Source organism: Stegostoma tigrinum, chromosome 43 (genome assembly GCF_030684315.1).
Source record: "Stegostoma tigrinum isolate sSteTig4 chromosome 43, sSteTig4.hap1, whole genome shotgun sequence".
Taxonomy (NCBI): Eukaryota; Metazoa; Chordata; class Chondrichthyes; order Orectolobiformes; family Stegostomatidae; genus Stegostoma; species Stegostoma tigrinum.
The window spans coordinates 13,162,269-13,177,828 of NC_081396.1; the positions used below are offsets into that span (position 1 = coordinate 13,162,269).

General features: G+C 46.7%; 1 protein-coding gene and 1 long non-coding RNA gene across 5 annotated transcripts in view; one reads left to right on the forward strand and one right to left on the reverse strand.

Moving 5' to 3' along the window:
• The first annotated feature begins 1,331 nt into the window (after positions 1–1,331).
• Positions 1,332–14,474, forward strand: LOC125449043 (uncharacterized). Its single transcript, XR_007246802.2, has 3 exons — positions 1,332–1,597; positions 4,521–4,743; positions 13,710–14,474. It is a non-coding gene; the product is annotated as an uncharacterized LOC125449043 (long non-coding RNA).
• The window catches only part of LOC125449040 (zinc finger protein 239-like), a 249,880-nt gene continuing 237,482 nt past the window's right edge, over positions 3,163–15,560 (reverse strand). For 3 of the 4 annotated variants that reach the window (XR_009443176.1, XR_007246796.2, XR_009443178.1), the window contains 2 exons: positions 4,587–4,729; positions 3,163–3,784 (listed from right to left, as the gene is read on the reverse strand). The gene's annotated coding sequence lies outside the window, so the exon portion shown is untranslated. The remainder of the gene's footprint in view (positions 3,785–4,586; positions 4,730–15,560) is intronic. The other variant, XR_009443179.1, reaches the window with a different exon arrangement.

Below are 15,560 nucleotides of genomic sequence, written 5' to 3' on the forward strand. Positions count from 1 at the left end.
GGAGAATGTGCAAACTCCACAGTCTCCCGAGGCTGGAATTGAACCCGGGTCCCTGGTGCTGTGAGGCTTGCAGTGCTCACCACTGAGCCACCGTGTCGCCCCAAAGATGTTCGGCGAAACGGTCACCCAGACACCTGGCTCGCGGCTGCTTCTTTCCGATGCTGTGCTTGAACGCCACATTGTGCCCCAGTTGGGCGGATGCTCAGGTGTGCTCTGGAATCCCGTCTGGGCGTAACCCTGCTCAGGCGGAATTTCATGTTGGCCCCAGGATCCCAGACTTCCCTCGAAAGCCCGTGCCCCACAGCCTGAGCCGCCATCGGAATGTGCGTTGCGTGTCTTTTAGGGAGGCAAAGTGGCAATTCATGTACAGACTGCAGCTGCGCACCATCCATCTCTGCTCCTTCGACCACCGCCCAGACACGCCTTGGGGCGCCTGGTTCGCCACAGGGCAGCGGGGATCTCCTTCTTTTCCTTGAAGATCGGGGCGGACCAGTATAACCGCAGATTGTGATGGTTAACGAACTCCACGTCCAACTGCTAACTGCAGCGCCGTGGACCATGCATATGTTGGTTGTATGCATTTGCACCCTGTTTTAGTTATTTGAAACACCTTTTATTATGTTTTTGGTCGCACTTCAGCCCCATGCTCCTGATCTTTGGGCACCCGGTATGGTTGAGGGGGACAAGCAGATCGGAGGACCTCCTTTTGGCCTGCTCCTCAGCCTGGCCAGGCTGGCAGTAAACAGATCCAGGCAGCTGGCCGTGAAGGGGATCATCTCTGTCGACTGCCTGCCCCTCTTCCGCAGTAGTGTTCAAGCCCTGGAGAGGGAGCACACAATGTGCACAAATCCTGTCGATGCCTTTAGGGAAAGATGGGCACCGCAGGGGATGGAGTGTTTTATTTCCCCCTCCAACTTCATTTTGATCTAGTCCTTACATACAGGCATTGTCCTACTCGGGCTTGACTTGTTATTGGATCACTGGCCACATAGGGGTGAAATCTGAAGTTGTTACACAATGTTTTCTTTACAAAGTCTGTGAACACACATGCGACGTTGGTTGGGGCGGGGGGGGGGGGGGTTGGAGTATGAAAAAGCACTTTTGCTATGCAGTGGTAGTGCCGGGAAATAAACAGCAGTCACAAGAATTCCTCTGACGCTAGGGATTGGCTCCGACCGAGCTGGCCAGAGTCCATTGAAACAAACAAAAAACAGGAATCTCATTCGAAAAAGTACAGGAGTCCCAGAGATTCTCCTGATTCTAGGGGCTGGCTCTGAGATAGCTGATCAAAGTCCACGTAGTGTACTCGTGTTATTAAAGGAGCACTTGATGACGGGATACCAGCCTGTGGTCAGTTTTTTCACTGGCTGACACTCTTGCTCGATTGAGCCAAGTTAAATTTAATGGCTACGCAAATACAGGAAATTGTCATTCACTGACTGGGAATTAACTTGGGTTGCGATGGGAACAGCGTGAAAAGGATACTTCTCTGATGCTAGTGACCTGAAAGGAAAAAGCTGGGTAAATAGACAATGGTCAGCTACTTTGAGGAGGCTTGGCTAATACAGGAGGAGAAACATTCGGGATATCATGCAAAGTGAGGAATCAATGATATGGATTCACTGAGTTCTGTTGGTAAAATGAATACGTTCCCATTTTTTTAGTAGACAGAAAACAGCAGGGTGTTCAAGGTCCAGTTGGAGACTCAAGCACAGACTGTTTTAATGCGGATATTGTTAACAGCAACGTGAAGTCTCACAGGAAGCTTTTGTGGTGTTAGAAGTGTTGTATAAAACATGCTGTTAATAATGTGTGGACAGTGACCTCTGCCAGCCTGAACTGAAGCCCCAGCATTGCCTTCAGTGTTCACAAACAGGAGAGCAGTGCGCAGTCTCAGACAGTGTATGAAAGACACGCGGAGCTATCAAAGGCGCTTGAGGGATATTTTTCATCTTCGGTCCGAAAGGCAGTGAGAATGAGGCAGGGCGGAGGGAACAGTAGATCCGGTAGGGGCACGGGGAAATTTCCTGAATATCTTGTGGAAGCCATGACCCCTATTTACACAGAGTGACGGAGACGGTGAGATTTTTTTGCCCAAATTGAGGATAATGTCTGCTATCTTTGTTAGAGGCAGCAGGCCCTAAACCCTACTGCCAATGTTTGGAAAGACTGGAACAAGCTTGCCATCCATTCTTCATAATGGAACCAACCTGTCCCTCTGGTTGCATTCACCTTTCACATATGAAGTCTTATTGATGAGACTAAGCAGTAGCACAGGTGCGAAAGGGAGACAAATCCTGCTCTCCAGATCCCACTTTCTCATGGGACGTCCTTCCCTCTGCCTACAGATCTGCAGTTTTATTCAGCCTCACAAAGACCCAGGGCAGAAATGTCAACACACCACCCCAAGCAGTATCTCTGTCTCAGGCTTGTTGCAGTGCTCCAGCGAAGCTCAGCATAAGCCTTCTGGGCTCAATATCGAGTTCAAAACTTCTGGGCTTCAACTCTCCTATGTTCTATTCCAGACACCCATACACCCGGCCTTGTTATTACATAGACTGCCCTTACACAAAACCCAAGTTAGCCACTAACTGCCTCCATTAACATTTATTCACGCTCCTAGCCAGATTGTTATTCACTCCTTTCTATGTCCACTATTCTTGTCTTTTAGTTCTGAGGAAAGGTCACTGGACCCGAAACATTAACTCTGATTTTTCTTTATAGTTGTTGCCAGGCCTACTGAGATTTTGCGCCAATTCCTATTTTTCTTCTCTCTCTTTGGGTTCTATCCACACCTAATGATTCGTCCTTACCCACTCCCCAACCCTATCATCTGTTTAATAACCGACATTTTCCTAGCTACTGTCAGTTCTGAGGAAGGGTCACTGGCACTGAAACATTAACTCTATTAAGATGCTGCCAGACCTGCTGAGCTTTGCCAGAAATTAACCACCCTGAGTAGATGTTATTCTTGAATCAAGTAACTGCTGACAATGATTACTGTAAATGTGTAGCAGGAAGCATGCACATTCTTTGATTTGACAGGGAGTATGAAGGTGTTTAAACTTTTATTTACTGGGTATTACATTGTGATTTGCAGACAGGACACTGAAACTAAACATCCAATCATCATCCTTGAAAATAAGCAATGAATTCCAGATCATTATCAAAGTCAAAAGTCACATGACAACAGCTTATAGATCAACAGGTTTATTTGAAATCACAAAATTTCAGAACACTCCTCCATAATCATGTGAGGTCCACCCCAGTCCAACATCGGCACATTCAAATCACGGCAGATCATTATCAAGAGCTACAAATAAACTCTCTCACGTCCTCCCTCTGGCAGTTCACCAAAATCTTCAATCAGCCTCCCCTATCTTTTTTTTCTATGACCAGCTCACAGAAATAACTTTTCCCAATTTCCCGTATGTCTATCTTTTATAAAGGTTAACGCATCTACGTCATCTCTGCTTAATCTACTTCACTTCAAGCGAACAATTTCAATTTCTCCAACACGACAGTGCAACTGAAAACCCTCATCCATTGAACTATTGTTGAAAATCTCCTGTGCGCCTTCTTAAGAGCCCTTCCATCCTTCAAAATGCGCGATGATCTCGGATTTGCAGAGACCCACAGACTCTATGTTCCTCTGTGATATCATCACACAGCAACAAATGCACGGTGACAGCACCCGCTCTTTGTAGATTTCCTCATTTGAGAGACTTTTCTCCAACTTCAGCGTTTCTGATATCTTTCCAGTTGCAGACTCCGGCAGGAGATTCTAATGTTGAAAACAGTAGAATTGTTTCTGTAATTTGCATTTACGAGAATTCATCGTCACATCGAGGTTTTCCCCAAATACCTGTACTCTTTTTGTGGCTCAGGGACTAGTGCTGTTCCTTTATTGTGGACTATGACCCTCTTTTTCAATTGTGCCCTTCCCGATCACTTCTCTTCCCTTGACCTTCTGTCTCTTGTATTGGGTTTATTTGTTCTCGGTTTAGCATTTCACAGTTACCTCTCTGACAGTGTCTAAATAAGGCTTCCAATGCTGACCATTGTCAGACCATATGCTGCTGTCTTATCAGCTTCATGTTCTCATAGGACCTTTCATAGTCAGGAAATGTTTTCCTGGACCCAAATCCGTTTTTCTTCCACTTCTGAGCTTATATTAATGATCAAATGCTTATACCACTTTTGTTCTTGCATTACATTTGTTAATTTGCAACTTATTTTAAATCTGTTATTAATCTTTTTTACTTATCACAACAGTTGCTCTTTCTCAACACTGATCAGACCACTCAGGTTTTCAATCAGATGCACTCTGATTTCCTAGAATGCTTACAAATAAGAGTTTCCAGGTTATTCCGAAAGTGACAATGAAGGAATAGTGACGCATGTCCAAACAATAACAACAATTTCTTTATCAAATACTACAACATTTCACAAAACTGTCAAAAAGCAATGTTTGACACTGGGCCACATGTAGAGCTATTAGTGACCAAACATTTGTTCAGCAGTGGGAGTCGGGCGACAGTGAGAGGGGACTGCTGGGAAGATAAGCAGCAAGTATAATAACTTACCATGAGTGCTTCGGGATCTTCATTTTTGGCGGCAGAGGAGGAAGAGACCAGGAGCGAGATGACCCTTGGGAAATACAGTTTGGGCAGAATCAAAATCCAAGACCTCACAAGAGGGTGTCTCCCGCCCTTCCACCTCATCTAACCTAAGGATAAAAGGGTAAGTTATTCTCTTTTTTTTTTTACAAATCTTTCAGCTAAGTTTAAATTTAGAGGCGATGGCAGTCAGAGCAGTGCAATGTTCCTCCTGAGGATGTGGGTGACTCTGCTGACTTCACCTGTGGGAAATGCAGCCAGCTCCAGCTCCTCAAATACCGAGTTAGGGAGCTGGAGCTGGATGAACACAGGGTCATTCGGGAGGTTGAGGTTGCGATAGAAATGAGCTACAGGGACATAGTTACCCCGAAGATTGAAGGCAGTTGGGTGACAGTAAGGAAATGGATGGGAAAGAAAGTCATTGCGGAGATCCTCTGTGGTTGTTCCCCTCAACAATAAGTATACTGTTTTGGATACTGTTGGGGAGGGTAAAACCTACTGGGGTAAACCACAGGGACTGGGTTTTTGGTACAGGGTCTGGCTGTGTGGCTCAGAAGGGAAGCAGGGCAGGTGGAGTCTAACCCTGAAAAGTGTGAGATGATTCACTTTGGAAGGACAAATTTGAAAGCAGAATACAGGGTTAACGGGAAGATTCTTGGCAGTGTGGAGGAGCAGAGGGATCTCGGGATTCATGCCTCCAGTTCCCTGAAAGCTGTCACCCAGGTGGATGGAGTTGTTAAGAAGGCGAATAGTGTGTTAGCTTTCATGAATGGAGGAATTAAGTTCAAGAGCTGTGAAGTTATGCTCCAGCTGTACAAAAGCCTGGTTCGGCCACATCTGAAGTACTGTGTCCAGTTTTGGTCACCTTATTACAGGAAAGATATTGAAGCGTTGGAAAAGGTGCAGAGGAGATTTACCAGGATGTTGCCTGGAATGGAGAGAAAGTCTTACGAGGAAAGGTTGAGAGAGCTACAGCTTTTCTCCAAAATGACAAAGGATGAAAGGTGACTTGGTAGAGGTGTACAAAATGATCAGAGGTATAGATAGAGTAGACAGCCAGAGACGTTTTCCTTGGGTGGAGGTAGCTGTAACAAGGGAGCATTGTTTTAAAGTGAGTAGAGGTAGATATATGGGACACGATTGAGGTAGGTTCTTTACTCAGAATGGAAGGGGCGTGGAATGCACTGGCAAAGAAGGTAGTGGAGTCCGCGTCATTGGGGCATTTAAGCAGCTATTGGATAGGTATATAGATGATAGTATAAGGTAGGGGTAGAGGTTCGATAGACCTTAGGTTTAGGGTAAAGCTTCAGCACAACATTGTGGGCCAAAGGGCCTGTACTGTGCTGTATAGTTCAATATTCCATGTTCTAATAATGAGGTAAAAAGGAGCATGTTAAAGGAGGAAAGTGAGGTAGAGGGGCAGGGAGGTTTACAGAGTAAAATCCAGAGCAAAATCTTCGAACAAAAAGTCCAAACAAAAAGAAAATCCAAACAAAACCTCTCTACTTTTATATAACAAGGTGTAGAGCTAGATCAGAGGAGCAGGAAAGCTGACGTTTCAGACCTAGTCATTTCTTCAGAAATGGGGAAGGGTAAGGGGAATTCAGAAATAAAAAAAAGGAGAGAGGGGGAGGCAGTTAGAAGACAGATAAAGGAGAAGATAGGTGGAGAGAAGAGAGACAGGTCAAAGAGGTGGGGTTGGAGTCAATAAAGGTGAGTGGAGGTGGGGAGTTAGGGAGGGCATAGTTCAGTCCAGAAAGGACAGACAGGCCAAGGAAGCGGGATGAGGCTGGTAGGTAGGAGATGGGGGTGGGGCTTGTGGTGGGAGGCATGGATAGGTGATAGGAAGAACAGGTTAGGGAGGTGGGGACAAGATGGGCTGGATTTGGGATGCAGTTGGGGGAGGGGAGATTTGAACCTTGTGAAGTCCACACTGATACCATTGAGCTGCAAGGTTCCCAAGCGAGATGCGTTTCCTACAACCTTTGGGGGCCATCGTTGTGGCACTGCAGGAGACCAAATATGGACTTGTCATTCCCCAACGCTGCACCTCCCGTTTCTATCTCTTCCCAAAATCCACAAACCAGACTTCCCAGGTCAACCCAATGTTTCCACCCGCTCCTGCCCCACCAAACTTATCTCCATTTTCTCCCCTTTGGTCCAGGAACTCCCCACCTACATCCATGACACCACCCACACCCTCCACCCCCTCCAAAACCATTCCCTGGTCCCCAACACCTCATCTTTACCATGGATGTCCAGTCCCTATACACCTGCATTCCCCATACAGACGGCCGAAAGGCCCTCCGCTTCGTCCTGTCCCACAGGCCCGACCAGTCCCCCTCCACTGACACCCTCCTCCGCTCAGCTGAGCTGTCCTCACCCTCAACAACTTCTATTTCAATTCCTATCTCCCACAGACAAAGGGGGTGGCCATGGGTACCCACAGGGGCCCAAGCTATGCCTGCCTCTTTGTAGGATATGTGGGACAATCACTCTGCTGAAACTACACTGACCTTATGCCCCACCTCTTCCTCCATTATATTGATGACTGTATCGGTGCTGCCTCGTGTTCCCACAAGGAGCTCAAACAGTTCATCCACTTTACAAACCCCTTCCACTCCAACCTTAAGTTCACCTGGATCATCTTTGATACCTCACTCTCCTTCCTGGACCCCTCTGTTTCCATCTCCGGCAACGACCTGGAAACCAATATCCATTTCAAGCCTACCAACTCCCACAGCTGCCCAGAATACACATCCTCTCACCCACCTTCCTGCAAAAATGCCATCCGCTGTTCCCTATTTCTTCGCCTCCGCTGCCAAGATGACGCATTCCACTCCCAGACATCCCAGATGTCCTTGTTTTTCAAGACCACAACTACCTCTCCACAGTGGCTGAAAACGCCCTCAACCGTGTCTCCCGCATTTCCTGCAACTCATTCCTCACACCCACTGTCTGCAGTAACAACCCCGAATCCCCGAATCCTCACGTACCACCCCACCGACCTCCGGACCCAATGCATCATCCGCCATCTGCAATCTGACCCCACTACAAAGACATTTTTCCCTCCCCACCCTTAACTGCTTTCCGGAGGGATCACTCTCTCCGTGACTCCCTTGTCCACTCCACACTACCCCCCCCCCCTCCCCGCCCCCCCACTTTTCCCTGCAACTGGAGGAAGTGCTATACCTGCCCCTACAACTTCCCCCTCACCTCCATCCCAGGCCCTAAGAAGAGCTTCCACATCAAACAGATGTTCACCTGCACATCTGCTAATCTGGTATACTGAGTCTGCTGTTCACATAGTGGCCTCCTCTACATCCGGGAAACCAAGGGGAGGCTTGGGGACTGCTTTGCGGAACACCTATGCTCGGTTCACGACAAACGTCTGCACCTCCCAGTCGCGAACCATTTCACCTCCCCCTCCCACTCCTTAGACAACATGTCCATCCTGGGCCTCCTGCAATGCCACAATGACGCCACCCAAAGTTTGCAGGAACAGCATCTCATATTTTGCAGGCCAATGGTATCAATGTGGACTTCACAACCTTCAAAATCTCCTCTCCCCCGAGTGCATCCCAAAACCAGCCCAGCTTGTCCCCACCTCCCTAACCTGTACTTCCTCCCATCTATCCACTGCTCCCACCTCAAGCCCCACCTCCATCTCCTACCTACCAGCCTCATCCTGACACCTTGACCAGGTCTGACTTATTGTGAGAAACAAATGATCTTGAGGAAGGTATAGATGGTCTGATTTGCAAGTTTGCAGATGAGACTAAGATTGGTGGAGTCTGAGAACACAGCAGAATATAGATAGATTGGAGAGTTCGGTGGAGAAATGGCAGATGGAGTTCAATCCAGGCAAATATGAGGTGAGGCATTTTGGAAGGTCAAATTCAAGAGCAAACTATACAGTAAATGGAAAAGCCCTGGGGAAAAGAGGGGCACAGAGAGATCTGGGTGTTCAGGTCCATTGTTCCCTGATGGTGACAACGCAGGTCACTAGGGTGGTCAAGAAGGCATACAGCATGCTTTCCTTCATCGGGCGGGGTATTGAGTACAACAGTTGGCAGGTCGTGTTACAGTTGTATTGGACTTTGGTTCAACCACATTTGGAATACTGCGTACAGTTCTGGTCGCCACACTGAACAAGAATTTGGATGCTTTGCTCAGGGTGCAGAGGAGGTTCACCAGGATGTTGCCTCATATGGAGGGTGCCAGCTATGAAGAAAGGTTGAGTAGATTAGGATTATTTACATTAGAAAGACGGAGGTTGAGGGAGGATTGATTGAGGTCTACAAAATCATGAGAGGTATAGACAAGGTGGATAGCAAGAAGTTTTCTATATCAGAATTGGGGACTCAATTACAAGGAGTCAATATTTCAAGATGAGAGAAAAAGTTTAAGGGAGATATGTGTGGAAAGTTGTCTAGGCAGAGGGTGGTGGGTGCCTGGAACGCATTGTCAGCGGAGGTGGTAATGGCGGCATAATAGCATCATTTAAGATATATCTAGGCAGATACATGAATGGGCAGGGAGCAGAAGGATACAGATCCTTGGAAAATAGGCAACACGTTTGGATAGAGGATCTGGATTGACGCAGGCTGAGAGGGCCGAAGGGCCTGTTCCTGTGCTGTAATTTTCTTCCTTCTTTGTTCTATCCCCCGCAACTCCCCATCTACACTCACCTTCACTGGCTCCAACTCTGCCTTTTTGACCTTTCTGTCTCCTCTCCAATTATCTTCTCCTTTATCCCTCTTCTGTTCGCCTCTCACTCATTCCCTATTCATTTCAGAAACCTCTTCCCTTCCCCAATTTTTGAAGAAGGGTCGAGACCAGAAATGTCAGCTTTCCTGCTCCTCTGATGCTGCTTGGCCTGCCATGTTAATCCAGCTTTATTTTCCTATTATCCATGACCCAGATGTTACCTTTTGTGACTTATGAGCAAGGACTCTCAAATCCTTCTGTACCAAAGCTTACTGCAGTCTTTCCCTATTTCAGTGACATTCTTCCAGCCACAGTGCATAACCTCACGTTTTCCCACATTACAGAACATCTGCCAAGCTTTGGCCTGCTCACTTAATCTGTTTACATTGCTCTGCAGGCTCTTTTAGTCATCTTCATCACTTGCCTTCCCAACTATGTGTGTGCCATCCACAAATTCAGCTTTAATACATTTACTTTCTTCACTCAAGTCAATAATGTGGTCAAGATCGGGATTCCCGGAAGGTATGTTGCCTCCCGGGTGCCAGGGTCCGGGACGTCTCCGATCGGGTGTATAAGGTTCTAAAAGGGGAGGGCGAACAGCCAGAAATCGTGTTACATATTGGCACAAATGATATAGCCAGAAATAGGATTGAGGATATAAAAAGTGATTTCAGGGAGTTAGGATGGAAGCTGCAGAGCAGGACGAACAGAGTAGTGTTCTCTGGTTTACTACCGGTGCCACGAGATAGCGAGGTGAGGAACAGGGAGCGGGCGCAGCTGAACACGTGGCTACGCAGCTGGTGTAGGAGGGAGGGCTTCAGATATGTAGATAATTGGGATGCCTTCTGGGGAAGGTGGGACCTGTACAAGAAGGACGGGTTGCATCTGAACTGGAAGGGGACCAATGTCCTGGGTGGAAGGTTTGCTCGAGTAGTTCGAGAGGGTTTAAACTAGTATGGCAGGGGGGTGGGAACCTGAGCTGTATACCAGAGGTGAGCGTTGATGCAGGTGAGGCAGTAGCAAGAGGTAGACCAGTTAATGGGAAGGATTTTCCTGGGAAGGAACCAAGGGATCGGTTAAAGTGTGTTTGCTTTAATGCAAGGAGTATCAGGAATAAAAGTGATGAACTTAGAGCATGGATCAGTACCTGGTGCTATGATGTTGTGGCCATAACAGAGACATGGGTTTCTCATGGGCAGGAATGGTTGCTGGATGTTCCAGGGTTTAGAACATTTAAAAAGAATAGGGAGGGGGGAAAAAGAGGAGGGGGTGTAGCACTACTAATCAGAGAGGGTATCACAGCTACAGAAGCTTCCATTGTCGAGGAAGATCTGCCTACCGAGTCAGTATGGGTGGAAATTGGGAACAGCAAGGGAGTAGTCACCTCGTTAGGGGTTTGCTACAGGCCCCCCAATAGCAGCAGGGAGATTGAAGAAAGCATAGGTCGGCAGATTTTGGAAAAGTGCAGACGTAGTAGGGTTGTTGTAATGGGTGACTTTAACTTTCCTAATATTGATTGGAACCTCCTTTGAGCAGAAGATTTGAATGGAGCTGTTTTTGTAAGGTGTGTTCAAGAGGGTTTCCTAACGCAGTACGTTGACAGGCCGACGAGGGGAGAGGCCATTCTAGACTTGGTGCTTGGAAACGAGCCGGGGCAGGTATCAGATCTTGTGGTGGGAGAGCATTTTGGTGACAGTGACCATAACTGCCTCACATTCTACATAGCTATGGAGAAGGAGAGGATTAGGCAAAATGGGAGGATATTTAATTGGGGAAGAGGAAACTATGATGCGATTAGACATGAGTTAGGAAGCATGGACTGGGAGCAGTTGTTCCATGGTAAGGGAACTATAGACATGTGGAGACTGTTTAAGGAACAGTTGTTGGGAGTGATGAGTAAATATGTCCCTCTGAGACAGGCAAGAAGGGGTAAGATAAAGGAACCTTGGATGACGAGAGCGGTGGAGCTTCTTGTGAAAAGGAAGAAGGTAGCTTACATAAGGTGGAGGAAGCTAGAGTCAAGTTCAGCTAGAGAGGATTACATGCAGGCAAGGAAGGAGCTCAAAAATGGTCTGAGGAGAGCCAGGAGGGGGCACGAGAAAGGCTTGGCAGAAGGAATCCGGGAAAACACAAAGGCATTTTACACTTATGTGAGGAATAAGAGAATGATCAAAGAAAGAGTAGGGCCAATCAGGGATAGCATAGGAAACTTGTGTGTGGAGCCTGAGGAGGTAGGGGAGGCCCTAAATGAGTTTTTTGCTTCTGTCTTTACGAAAGAAACGAACTTTGTAGTGAATGAAACCTTTGAAGAGCAGGTGTGCATGCTGGAATGGATAGAGATAGACGAAGCTGATGTGCTGAAAATTTTGTCAAACATTAAGATTGACAAGTCGCCAGGCCCGGACCAGATTTGTCCTCGGCTGCTTTGGGAAGCGAGAAATGCAATTGCTTCGCCACTTGCGAAGATCTTTGCATCCTCGCTCTCCACTGGAGTCGTACCTGAGGACTGGAGAGAGGCAAATGTAATTCCTCTCTTCAAGAAAGGAAATAGGGAAATCACCGGCAATTATAGACCGGTAAGTCTCACGTCTGTCGTCTGCAAGGTGTTAGAAAGGATTCTGAGGGATAAGATTTATGACCATCTGGAAGAGCATGGCTTGATCAAATACAGTCAACACGGCTTTGTGAGGGGTAGGTCATGCCTTACAAACCTTATCGAGTTTTTTGAAGATGTGACTAGAAAGGTTGATGAGGGTCGAGCTGTGGATGTGGTGTATATGGACTTCAGTAAGGCATTTGATAAGGTTCCCCATGGTAGGCTCATTCAGAAGGTCAGGAGGAATGGGATACAGGGGAACTTAGCTGCTTGGATACAGAATTGGCTGGCCAACAGAAGACAGCGAGTGGTAGTAGAAGGAAAATATTCTGCCTGGAAGTCAGTGGTGAGTGGGGTTCCACAGGGCTCTGTCCTTGGGCCTCTACTGTTTGTAATTTTTATTAATGACTTGGATGAGGGGATTGAAGGATGGGTCAGCAAGTTTGCAGACGACACAAAGGTCGGAGGTGTCGTTGACAGTGTAGAGGGCTGTTGTAGGCTGCAGCGGGACATTGACAGGATGCAGAGATGGGCTGAGAGGTGGCAGATGAAGTTCAACCTGGATAAATGCGAGGTGATGCATTTTGGAAGGTCGAATTTGAAAGCTGAGTACAGGATTAAGGATAGGATTCTTGGCAGCGTGGAGGAACAGAGGGATCTTGGTGTGCAGATACATAGATCCCTTAAAATGGCCACCCAAGTGGACAGGGTTGTTAAGAAAGCATATGGTGTTTTGGCTTTCATTAACAGGGGGATTGAGTTTAAGAGTCGTGAGATCTTGTTGCAGCTCTATAAAACTTTGGTTAGACCGCACTTGGAATACTGCGTCCAGTTCTGGGCGCCCTATTATAGGAAAGATGTGGATGCTTTGGAGAGGGTTCAGAGGAGGTTTACCAGGATGCTGCCTGGACTGGAGGGCTTATCTTATGAAGAGAGGTTGACTGAGCTCGGTCTCTTTTCATTGGAGAAAAGGAGGAGGAGAGGGGACCTAATTGAGGTATACAAGATAATGAGAGGCATAGATAGAGTTGATAGCCAGAGACTATTTCCCAGGGCAGAAATGGCTAGCACGAGGGGTCATAGTTTTAAGCTGGTTGGTGGAAAGTATAGAGGGGATGTCAGAGGCAGGTTCTTTACGCAGAGAGTTGTGAGAGCATGGAATGCGTTGCCAGCAGCAGTTGTGGAAGCAAGGTCATTGGGGTCATTTAAGAGACTGCTGGACATGTATATGGTCACAGAAATTTGAGGGTGCATACATGAGGATCAATGATCGGCACAACATTGTGGGCTGAAGGGCCTGTTCTGTGCTGTACTGTTCTATGTTCTATGTTCTAATGTCTATTTTAATAAATGTGGCCCCCAACACTGATCCCTGTGGCACTCCATTAGTTATACGTTGCCATCCTGAAAATTCCCCTTTTATTCCAACACTCCATCATTTATTAATTAGCCAATTCTCTAACCATGCTGATAGACTATTTCCAACACCATGAGTTCTAATCTTATTAAGAAGGACAATGTATTGTAGCTTGTCTAACACCTTCTGAAAATCTAAATTTATAACATCCACTGCTTCTCCTTTAACAATCAAGCAGCTGTGATGGCTCTTATTCCGAGTGTTAGGTCCAGAAAGGACCCGATTCAGCTCAGTTTCACAACATGCCTTTATCTTGTGGGTTCTCTCTCGTTCGTTTTGCTCTGTTTAAAATCATTGTCACAGGGTGTTAGATGGGGGGGATTTGTATTTGGGAAACTTCAACTAAACACACCACACTCTGATGCAGTTGGACAATTTATTTGATCCTGAATATCATCGGATTTTGAACATGGAAGGAGTAAGCGCCATTCACAGCGGGGAGAAGCCGTACACATGTTCTGTGTGTGGAAGAGGCTTCAGCCAATCATCTGGCCTATCAAGACACAAATGCAGTCACACTGGAGAGAAACCATGGAAATGTGGGGAATGTGGGAAGGAACACAGATCCCCATCAAAGCTGAAAACTCATCGACACAGCCACATAGGGGAGAGACCATTCACCTGTTTCACTGAAAATCTGAAACTGGGATACAGGCACAAGATGGCTTCTTGGTGCAAGTTAGCACAACAAAATGGTTTCTAGCCTGGGAACTGTAAATTCTGCGAGAGCTGCTCTTCCAGCCCAGGAACTGTAAATTCTGCTACAGCTGCATAAATAATACAGTAATGATAAGATAATGCAGTACTAACTGTTCTAACTGACCTTCGGTTGCAAATGTTGTGGCACTGTGTGGCGAGATAAAAAGTTACTTACGTGTTGTGACGTTAAGTTGTTTACCAGTTAACGTTATTGGATTAAGTAACTGTCAATGAACCAATATCATGTATTGATTGGTAACTGTTTGAATACACTATGCGATCATGCCATGTACCCTGCTTTAAGAAACGTATAAAAATGTCTTTGTATGAAGTTGTGTGTGCAGCTCCTCCGAGGAATACGAAAGTGCTCAACTTCTGTGTTTTCCAGATGATCTGTACCCGGCCAATTGAAAAAATAAAGAGTAAAGTCTTAAACAGCCAGACCAACTGCGCGTGCTCATTGACAGAGCATGAAATTGAGAGACCTCACCAGGGGTCGAGATTTTCATCACATGTGGGAAGGGACTAACTCAGTTATCCATCCTGCTGACACACCAGCGAGTGCACACTGACGAGAGACCATTTACCTACTCAGACTGTGGGAAGGGCGAGAAGAGTTCTGGGGACCTGATCTGCCATCAACGCCTTCACAGTGAAGAGAGGCCTTTCAGGTGCTCTCACTGTGGCACTGGCTTCAGGCGATCAGCTCATCTCATTGTACATCAGCGAGTTCACACTGGGGAGAAACCATTCATCTGCTCTGTATGTGTAAAGGGATTTATGCAGACTTCCACCCTGCTGACACATCAGCTCGTTCACACTGGGGAGAGACCATTCACCTGCTCTACGTGTTGGAGAGGATTCACAACCTTATCCCACCTGTTGAGACACCAGCGAGTTCATAAGTAATGACAGTGATTGGATTGTGGTGCTAATCGCATCCAGGACTGAACCATATTTATTGTGGTCAGTGTCGGGTGATGGTACTAAACTTCAAACTAGTTAGAGGGGTCAATATTCTTGATGAAGTACAAATAAATCAGCTTTGAAACATTTTAAAACATGTCTGACCACGTTAGCTCTTTTTGGAAGTTCTCCCTGTCCCCTCCATTCAACAAAAGCAAGGAGCTAAGGGAGCTTTTTGGTTGCTAAGATTGAGACAATCTGTTCAGCTGCCTCTGCTGGTTTCCTCCTGCCCAAGAGTCCACCACCAAACTGCCATGAAATTTCCTCCTTTTCCAAGCCATGAAACCACATATTTATCCAGTTTCTCTTGCATGTCTCCTCATTTCCTGACAGGGCTCACCTTGCCCATGAGATCCACCTCCTCTTCCCTCAATCTCACTCCTTATTAACCTGCTGTCGACATCCCCTGTCAAGCTGCCCTTGGTCGCTGATATTGTTTTGGGTCCTCTCTTCAGCAACTGTCCCAATTTCCTTTCCCTCTGCCATCATCGACTCCTCAAAACAAAACATAACTCTTGATTCCTCCTTCATTCAAAACCTTTGTTCAATCTCA